Source organism: Spermophilus citellus (genome assembly GCF_964194105.1).
Source record: "Spermophilus citellus genome assembly, chromosome: 1".
Classification (NCBI taxonomy): domain Eukaryota; kingdom Metazoa; phylum Chordata; class Mammalia; order Rodentia; family Sciuridae; genus Spermophilus; species Spermophilus citellus.
Genome location: NC_138182.1, coordinates 271,882,004 through 271,893,115, shown reverse-complemented (window position 1 = coordinate 271,893,115; position 11,112 = coordinate 271,882,004).

Sequence of the window (11,112 nt, the reverse complement as noted above, 5' to 3'; positions counted from 1 at the left end):
GGAAGTGTTATCAAGTAGAACCATTGTGGGGAAGTCAGTTGTTCATCCCAAGGAATTTTTCGAGGAGCAGCATGAAATGCATTTTAGGAGAAATTTTAATCCACTAGTTGCTTCATAAAGAATAACTTTCCTATACCTGTGGGTGCAAATGGCTTCCCAGGGTGTCCCTTGCTTTGTAATCAAGTTAGAAACCCCAGTGTGGGAGGTAAGAGGCATAAACTTCACAAATGGAATACTGCAGGTGATAGTGAGAAGAGCCAATCCCAGTTTTGACACCTTGTTCTTGAGACTCAGGCATTATGGCTATTCAGGATATGGCAATCATTTTTTAGCTGTTGGCACCATATCAAGGAGGATAGCACCCTAACCCTGCATCTTATTTTTTCTTGAGCTGATGCCTTTGCTGAGTCTTTGACAAGACTTCCACTGTTCTGTTGGACTGGTCACTTCTGTAGTAGGTACAGGATAGTACCAACAGGCACATGCCCATTGTCACACTTTGTTTGCAATAAAATAAACTCCTTGGTTTAAGGCAATGTATGAAATACCATTTGATAGCTCAGGCATTCTGAGGACGCTGCAAAAGACATTTGGACAGGGATGGTAACCTCTTATGAGAATAGTTGTAAATTCTGGAAAGGACTGAATTATGGCACTCTTCAGACTCAAGGAATCTAATGTAATCAACCTGACACCAGGTGACTGGTTGTTCTCCAGAAAGCATTGTTCCACATTGGTTGCTTCCCCACCCCCCCCTCCTCCTCTTCTTCTTCTTCTTTTTTGGTATCAGATATGGAACCTAGGGGTGCGTAACCTCTAAGCCACATCCTCAGCCCTTTTTATGTTTTAGAGACAAGGTCTCACTGATTACTTAGAACTCACAAAGTTGCTGAGGTTGGCTTTGAACTCGAGATACTCTAGCTTCAGCCTCCCAAACCACTGGGATTATAGGTATGTGCCACTGTGCCTGACTGGTTGATTCATTATAGGACACTCAACAATGATTTCTGCCTCTGATAAATTGTCACTCAGCAGTGAGAGTAAGTAGATCAGACTTTGTGAAAGTTGGTCCTCTGCATTGTCTTCATCCTTACCATTGTGAATGCTAGGTTCATGCGTCTATTATACCAGTTCCTGATTGGCCAAAGGGAGAGACTTTTTGACAGTCATTGAATAAGTCATTCCATGTACCTATTATTTTTTTTTCCCAAAGGAAAACCAGCATAATGAATTATTAGCAAGTTGGTCACACTGTGAAAAAGTTAACAAAATCCAGCTTACTCTGCAATCCTTTCAAGTATCATTGTCTATGAATTCTGATTCATAGGCAATGATGTAGCCACAGCAAAGCCCATTGCTTCACATTTATATATGTTATCCTAGTAAATCAAAAGTTGAAAAACGCTGAGTTATTGCAAAGCCACTGCATGCCATGGTTATTATTATCTAGTTTCCTGTAAGAAATGGGGCTTTTTTTTTTTGTCTTTTAATCCATACATGATCCAGTTTTAAACTATGATCTTGAGTGCATGATTTTTAAGGCTATTTTTGATATCAGCAGTTGTTGACTTGGTTTGCCAGAAAACAGAACTATAATTGATGCATTATAGTTATATATATAATATTGAAATGCATTGTGGTATATTTCTACATGCACCTAGGACTTTTAACTCTTTTGCTTATGTACCATTTAAAATAATATTGAAAAATATATGTATTTCTTCCACAGTAAGTTGATATATAAAATTTTTTACTTTAATTTGTTAAAAATTATGTAATATCAGGCCATCTGTACATTAAATTCAACTATCAAATCACTTTAACAATTTTCAATGGACTCATTTATAATAATCTCATAGCCATAATGATTTATTTAAAAATATGTGAACAAGATTATGTAATTGTCAGAAATTATGTGCTATTTCTTTTATTCTTGAACCCACTTCTGTTCCAATTCTTCCCACATATTTTAAATCTAATATGATGTTTTTATGTCTAAATGTCTTATACTGATCACATACTGTTTACTGTAAAAAACATGGTTATGAATTAAAATTTTAAATTAACATTTTCTGTCATATGTATCTAATATATATAACTTTGCTATTATCATTATTACAAAAAGCAACTTATTTCACAAATTTTTATTATTATGTAATCATATTTATGAACATAAAAGTAAACTTTATAGGAAAAGGCTTATAAGGAGATACTTTAGTTCTATGTCTGTATTTGAATATTAGTGCTTACTAGAATGAAATAGAATTTAATGGAATACAACAGCCAAAAGAATGCATAGTACTAGGTGTACAAAAGTATATTAAATCTTGGAATAATCTTGCTAATCTAAATCTACCAAGCTTGTTATCAGAATTAATGAGCAGAGAAGCTTGTGATGATTGACAGCTGTCAGAAAACTTGGCATTCAACTAAAAAGTATATGTGAATTTACATAGTGTAGTTGTGAAAACAAAGATGTCTACTATAGCTGCATCCTCAGAATTAAGCTGAGGATCTGGAAATTTTATTGTTTTAACATGATCCATGCTCGCTTACCTTTGGAGTACTTTTTTTTTTCATGTAACCCAGGGATCCTTGTACTCTAATTTGAAGACTCCTAATTACCTGCCATCTTTTATGAACATAATCAATCAGTTCCATGATGATCTAATAAAGCAAAAGTATAAAGAAAATAGAAAATGTTTGTAAGCAGGATGTGCATTTTCAGTAAAAATTAAAGCACAAAACAAAGAAGAGCTAATTTTAAAAAATAGATGATAAAGTTAATGTCTGTAAACAGTGTTGGAATGTTTCCTAAAGAGGAAACAGCAAGTTAAACAAATATAAGAAGTGCTGATTGGATTCTATTGGCAATAACAGATAAAGGATTAATAAAAATGTTTGCATTGAATGAAAAGAAGAAAATCAACCTTTTTTAAAAAAATATTTATCAAGTTGTAGATGAACACATAGTATCCTTATTTTTTCTTTTTATGTGTGGCTGAGGATCGAAAGAAAATCAACCTTTTAATGCATGTGGCCATCCATGGATCCCCATCAAAACTGCTGGTCATTTAGCTTAACGGGAACTTAGGAAAAGATATGTATGGGCTGGGCTGTAACTCAGTGGCACAAAGTTTGCCTATCATGTATGAGGCAATGAGTTATATTCTTAGCACCACATTAAACCAAATAAACAAAATAAAAGCATTCTGTCCATAAGGGAAAAAAAAAAGATATGCATGTGTTGAGCAACTTGGAACCTAAGCCTGGTGACAGTTCTCTGCTGAACTCTTTCTCAGTACACTTCTGACTAGGTGTTGCCAGTCTCAAATGACTTTCAGAGTGGTAGTGAAAGGCCACCTCTTCTAACAGTACAGGTTACTATCTGGATTGTACTCATGCTGCCTTAAAGTTTTATTATACTTTACAAACAGTCTACTATGTTGTGAAATTAAGGACTGAAACTGTTTTTCGCTTTTGGCAAATTGGTTGGGGGAGAAAGCACAGAATCCTGGGGAGGATACTTGGGGCACAGCAGCACCTGGTTGGTGGGACACTTTCACTGCAATTTAATTAACAAATAAGGGAGCCATTTTAAGCTTCTAAATTTGGGCATATTTGGTTTTGTCTTAATCTTTATAGATTAGCCTTTTCCTACTTTCGATTTTTTGTACTTATTTACACTAAGAAAAATTCAGATAATACCACTATTTTAAAAATGCTTGTAACATGTCAATCATCTACCCATTTATTCATCTACCCATGAAATATGCAGTTACTATCCACTTGGCATTGGAAATAAAGTAGTGGATGAGACGGTGATTGCTCTTGAGCTCATAGAGTTTAGAGTATCATAAAGCAATAGCAGTTAAGAAAAAGATTAGTCTGCCAATGCAGTAGAACATGCCTGTAATCTCACCTGTTTGGGAGGCTGAGGCAGGAGGATGGCAAGTTCAAAGTCACCCTCAGCAACATAGAGAGGACCTCTCAAAATTTAAAAAAAGGGCTGGAGATGTGGCTCGGTGGTAAAGCACCTCTGGGTTTAACCCCTGATGCCAAAAAAAGAAAAAAGAAAAAAAAGAAAAAGAAAAAGAGATTAGTTAATAATTATCTTAAATTGTCTGTGAAGTTTTAAAGAATAACTTAGGGTTCTATGACTTGTCAACCGGACTGTAATTATCTCTAAGTCAGGGATCACATCTCACAGCACTTCTTTTGGATTTCTCTATATGGATACATCAGAATACAGAGTATGAAGTGCTCAATGAATATTTGATTAACTCTTTATTTGAGGCTGAAATGATTGATGTCAAATCAAGTACGCATTTTTCTTTCTCATTAAGTGAACAGGTGATTGTGATTTAAGCTGCAATTGTATCTGAAGCCTGTGTTTGCAAAGCTCACTGAAGCGATTGCCCTTCCCCTAGAGTTCTCTGGCCACAGCCCATGTTTAAATAAGAACAACTGCATTCTTGATCTCTGAATCCTGTTTTATTGGTTACTAGGGCTCAGTTCATAGAGCTGTTGTTTTTCATTGGTCCTCTACAGAGTCCAAAGATAGTTCTTTGATTTGTTCTTGGTCTAGTTATCCCACTTCTTATCTGCTAGATGGCCAGTGCTCTAGCATCCTGCCACAAACCTGATATGGTGGATTAGGGCGCTCAAAGCTGGCCTCAGTTACCTGGCCATAATTTAGCTAAGATTAAATAAACTGTTAGTTGATGCCATTGGGACTTGAGGAGTTTCCTGTTAGTATAATGCCACAGAAATATAATTGTTGATTAGGTAAAAGCTTCAGTATGGTTGGCCATTGTACTCCAACCACATCAAGATAGCAAATGAAAATCAAGGCCAGTGTCTTTTATTTAATTATTTTTTGGGTGGGTGTACAACGGATTGAATCCAGGGGCACTGAACCACTAAACCATATCTCTAGTTCTTTAAGTTCATTAAGTTGCTGAAGGTCTTGCTAAGTTGCTGAGGCTGGCTTTGAACTAGAGAGCCTCCTGCCTTAGCCTTCTGAGTCGCTTTTATCATGCCTGTCCTAAGGCCTGTGTCTTTTAAAGGATAGTCTAGGAGATAAAAAAGTCTTTTAAAGCAAGTAGCTGCCCATGTATAATTTGGTAATAACTTTGAACACTAAAACATTACTTGGTACTTGTTTTTTTTCCCTTGAATATTAACTCGGATGTTTACTAAATGATCTTAGTCCATACATAGTAATGGTATTTGTTTATGTATGAGGACACTCAAATGTATGTTCTAAGAGTAGACTACTTTCTTTATAGTCTCACAGAACAGACTTTTATTAGAGGGGTGTGTTCTTGGATTTTTTGTGCCTATATCTTTCTCTGCTAATAGAAAACAAGCCAAGTTGGATAGAATCAATCTGTGTATCCTTAGTGCATATCTTCATGTTCTGTTGCATGAAAAAATAAATGAATATATGAAACTGTGTGTATTCTATTTAACATGGAATTTTTTCAGAAGTTTCAAAGAAAACTTTGACAATGTATCATGAGTTCCTCCATTGAGGTTGAAAATGAACAACAACAAAAGATCTAAAGTCTTCACAACTTTAATGTATTAGTAGAAAAAAATTGTTCATATGTTCCATTTACTTGTATAGGAAACCTTACCCTCATGAAGTAGAATACACTATCTTAAGAAATGATTCTGGGCAATTAAACTGGATTAATAGCTTACAGGTAAATAGCTAAACATAATTTTAGCCTATGGATTTTCAGATAATCCAGTCATTAGATTTTTAAGTTGATCTCATGTTTTGTAGGCAAAGAATCACACCACATGATTGTCTTTTCCTCATTTAAATTTATAACACATCTTAATAGTTTTACTCAGACTTTTGGAACAGTGGTAAATAATTGTGCCAATGGAAATATCTCTGATGTTTTGACAACAAGCATAAAATTGTTTCTTGGCTGTGGCATTGAGAACATTTCTTTCTGTTTCATTAATGCTTTTTCAAATGGCCAGGAGTAGAATGATTAATTATTTCCAAATGTTATTTCAGCATCTGTTGAAAGGGTTATTTTACCATGTTTGGTTTACTGATAAGATAAATTATTTTTTTCTTTTATGTATTAAGGAACCATCCTAACATTCTTGGAATGTACCCTAACTAGTCACAGCACTCCCTTTTTTAATGTACAGTTTCTTTGTAGGCTAATATTTTATTTATAATTTTTGTTAATATTAATAATTTAGATGCTTCTGTAGTTTTTGTCTATTTTTCGGATTTCTATATAAATATTATTTTAGATTGGTAAATTTAAGAGGCATTTTATCTTTTTTCTATGCTTTTAAACAACTGAAAGAGAAAAGAAATTATCTGTTATTTGAAAGACCAGAAGTACTTGTCCATTGACTGAAGATCATGCATTATTTTTTGAACAATTTCTTTGACAAATTTCCCCAATTTATTCTATGGTTATTGAGCTTTTTCTTTTTTTTTCAAATTAAATTGTTTTTATTGTTGTAATTTTTTTTCGAATTTCACATCTGTTTTTTCTCTCATTTCTCTTTTCTTGAATTGTTTGTCCAAATCATTTATTATACTGTTCTTTTTAAATAACTAGTTTTTGAAATTATTTATGAATATTAATTTATCCCTTTTTTCACTATTTCCTAATTTGTTGTTTTCTACTTTATTAATAATTACTTCTTGCTTTATAGAAGCTTGTTCTATTTTAATCTTTCTAGTTTCTAGAGTTCAATGCTTTGCTTATTTATTTTAATTTTTATGAATCAATAATAAAATAATTTAAAGTAAATTTTGTTGTCTTCACATATGGGTCATATTTCCTTAGTTTTTACATAAAGATTCTTGCTTTAAATATTTTCCAAACTATCTGTAATTGTACTATTGTAATTTTTGTTTCTTGGTTCTATTTGAAGTTTATTTTAAAAGCATTTTTTCTCCTAATTTCCAAATGGTACTTAAATTACACACAAAAAGTATTATATTACTGCTTGATGGTAAGGAAATGTAACTTATAGAAATCTTACTCTTTGAGTTAAATGAGTTTCTTCGTTGTTCTTCATTTTAAACTATCTGGTTGTAGAGCTGGTAAGTGGGCATAATTAACTACATTCTTCACAGAGTAGAATGCAGAAGTAGAAAGTGTCACCTACCTGTTCTTTGTTTGGGATTTACTGAATCTTTGAGTCTGGGGATATGTGGAAGAAATAGCAAAGTTTTTTTTTTCACATTTTTGGTGTTTGGTGATTTGTTTCAGAATATCAAATTGGAATGAGTAGAAGCCTGTATCACTTTATCCTAACATAGTTTATTTTTCCTGCTTTGAGATCACCTATTATTCTCAATTTTTTAGGTTGTCTTTTCAATTTTTTTTATTGTTTAAAGATATTTTTGTTTGAACTTTGGTGTGATGTTTGTGCCAATTTGTTGGAAATTATTATCCAGATGCCAATATGAACCCAAACTTTCTGTTTTTAATACTTTTAAACTTTTCTCTATTCATGTTAACTATGTTATTAATCTTAAAATATGTAGAAAAGCAAAATTAAGGAAATTAACATCACCCATAATTTAAACCTCCTTAAACAACCAAACTGCTGTTAAAATTTGGTGAATAATTTTCCAATTTTTCTCTGTTAATTTTTAGTAGAGTTGAACATACATTAAACTTTCTATTTCTTTTTTAAATCCTTGAAGGAAATTCACTTGAAGGAAAAATACAGTTTAGGAAGGATACATCTGAATCTTTACCTACTTCTTATCAGATATCCACAGCAAATTCTGTACCATATAGAGAGCAGTTAGCATATGGAAGGAAGGAAAGCAGGAACAGTAAACAAGTGAAGCCACACAAACTATCTGTTATACATGACTCTCCCCTTATTCATGGTTTCACTTTACATAGTTTGTTACCTTTGGTCAACTGCAATTAGAAAACATTAAATGGAAAATTCTGGAAATAAACAATTCATAAATTTTAAATTGCATGCCATTCTGAGTAGCATGATGGAATTTTGTGCTATCCTTTTTTTTTTTTTTTTTTTTTTTTTTTTTTTTTTTTTTTTATGTCTGCTTCTGATGTGAATCATCCTTTGGTCCAGAGTGTCCACACAGTATATACTATCTCTCTGTTAGTCATTTAGTAGCCATTGTGGTATTGTAATGTTTGTATTTGAGTAGCTTAATAATGGCTCAAAGGATTAAGAGTAGTTAAGATATGCCAAAGAGAAGCTGTAAAGTGCTTTCTTTTAGTGAAAAGGTAAAAGTTTTCAAGTTAATAAGGACAGAAAAAAATTGTATACTGAGGTTGCTAAGATCCAAGTTAAGTTATTGTTAATCTCCTGCTGTTTCTAATTTATAAATGAAATTTTATGATAGGCATGTTTGTATAATATACATAGGGTTTGGTACTATCTGTTGTTTCAAGTGGCCTCTGGGAATCTTGGAACCTTTTTCTCTGGGTAATGGGAGACTTCTGTAGTGAGGGTTCTCTAAAGAAACAGAATACCTACATTGGCTCATAAATTGTGGAGGCTAAAAGTCCCATGCTGTCGGTATCTACACACTGGAGACCTAAGAAAGTTGAACCTGCATTAAACTTTCTATTTCTTTTTAAAGTCCTTGAAGGAAATTCACTTGAAGAAAAAAAATACAGTTTAGGAAGGATGGATTTGAATCTTTACCTACTTCTTATCAGATGTCCACAGCAAACCCTGGACCATATAGAGAGCAGTTAACATATGGAAGGAAGGAAAGAAGGAACTACCCATAGAACATTCCAATTTAATATTCTGAAACAAATCACCAAACACTAATTTTGTTCTGAGTCCTGAGAAGGAGAATAGATGGAATAAATTCTCGTCTGAGTGTAGGAGAAGGTTGATGTCCAGCTCAAACCAGATAAAGTGAATTCTCCTTTGCTCCTCCTTTTTGTTCTGCCCACAACAGATTGAGTGTAGCACACTCACATTGTGGGACGGCACTATGCTTTACATGACTGACTGATTCAAAGGCTTATTTCATCCAGAAACATACTTACAGACACACCCAGAATCGTGTTAAACCAATATCTATACACCCATGATTTAGTCAAGTCAACACATGAAATTGTCCATCATTCCATTCAAATTAGAATTCAGTAATAAGACTAAAGTCCTGCTGGTATCTCTATAGAGAATATTGCATAGGGTATTAACTCATAGATCATGTATATTTGTCTCTATTGTTGATTAGATGGTAAAGATAAATAAGAAGGCTTATCTAAAAAAATTCTGGTTATCCTCAACAATTTGTTGGTAAAAATAAAAATAAAAAGGGGATTTTGGAAGAATTGTATTTGAGCCATTTGAAGAAAGAATGAAGTTGCCTTGCTTAAAGAATAACCTGAATATGCTTTGCATGATTCAGTATCTTGGAACAATATAGAAATAAGAGGAGAAATTGACAGTCAAGAGTAGGTGTCTGTTTTGTAGATTTCTAGTTCTACAGAAGTGAAAGGAATATTAGTGTGTACATGGCAGACAGGAAATAAAACTTGGCCTGACTAATTGAGAGACAAGCATTTTTGAGTTGGGGACTCCTTAGGGTCAGGGAAAGAATATGATGCAATTTAAAGATCAAAGGTACCACACTCTTTTTAAAAAATGTCTGGAGATACGGAGTATGGTAAAGGTCAATGTTGGGTAGAAAGCAAGACACTGGAGGAGGTTACACTATTTCTCAAAATTTACATTATTACAAAACACCAATTTTGCATCAGTGCTCTGTCCAAATGCCAGAGAAACACCCAGGAAATACATCTACAATGGAGTCTGAAAACAATTGGTTTCTGAAGAAGCATGTTATAAAGAATTTTTATATTCATACACATTAGAAGTAGCCTCTGTGGTTCACAGAACGTTTTAAACAGTAATGTGAAACCACTGGTGTCTGCTAATTGCTTATTCAGTCATCTTGTTGATCTGTGAAGAGGCAGAGAATAAGGAGAAGCCACTAATAATGGCATGAAGACCTGCCTGCAAAACTCAAGTTCATATTATGCCCTTAGTTTACCAGCTGACCTTGGTCAAAGCACTCTATGTCTCTGTCAGCACCAATTTTTACAGAAATAAAATAGGAGATTTGGTTTCTGATATCTTTCTATTCCCTTTTAATGTTGAAGTTTTGTAATTTTGTGATTCAAATTCTTGTCAATGCTTTGTTGGGTGATAATAATTTCAGGTTTGTTTTTTTTAGTCCAAGATGAATTATGTATTGTTGTAACTCCACGTAAAACCAACCTTAAAATATTATAATGATAACGAGTATTCATTACTTACTGTGCTCTAGGTAACCAAATGCCTTGTCAACTAACTAGTGATGAGCTTGAATGGATGAACGAGATTCCCACTGTCCCTACCTACTATCCTCATTACTTACTAAGTTTTAGAGACTTTATGTGCATTCTCAAATGCAAAAAGGCAATACAATACAATAGTTAGTGGTTGAGACTTGGAAAGTTCAACACTCCCCTCGACTACTCCTAGTCAAGTGGTTTTAGTTGGGTGCTCTAAAATCTTTACATAGAAATCTGTCAATTTTTTTTTATTAAAAAACAGATTTCAATTCAGTAATCTGGTTTGGGACTTGATACTTTGCATTTCTAGTTAGTTATTAAGTGATGCTGAGGCTTCTTCTGTTCCTTGGATTAAAATTCCGTGCCTCAGTTTTCTCCTTTACAAGGTAAGGATGACAGAAGTACTTATCTCTTATAGTTTGTCTAGGATTAAGTCAAGTTATATCACCAAAGTATTTTAATAGTGGGGGGCATGTAGTAATACTTCTGAGTATTAGTTATTGTGATCAACCTTTAAACCAGGCCCATGGGGCAGGTGTTACTATTAAACACTTTCTTAGTGATAAAAATGAAGGTAGAGGGGGCTGGGGTTGTGGCTCAGCGGTAGCACACTTGCCTAGCATGTGCAAGGCGCTGGGTTCAATCCTCAACACCACATAAAAATAAATAAATAAATAAAAGTATTTTGTTCAACTACAACTAAATATATTTTTAAAAAAATGAAGGTAGAGAAACTAAACATTTTGTTGAAGTAGTTAGTTTAGGGCTTTTA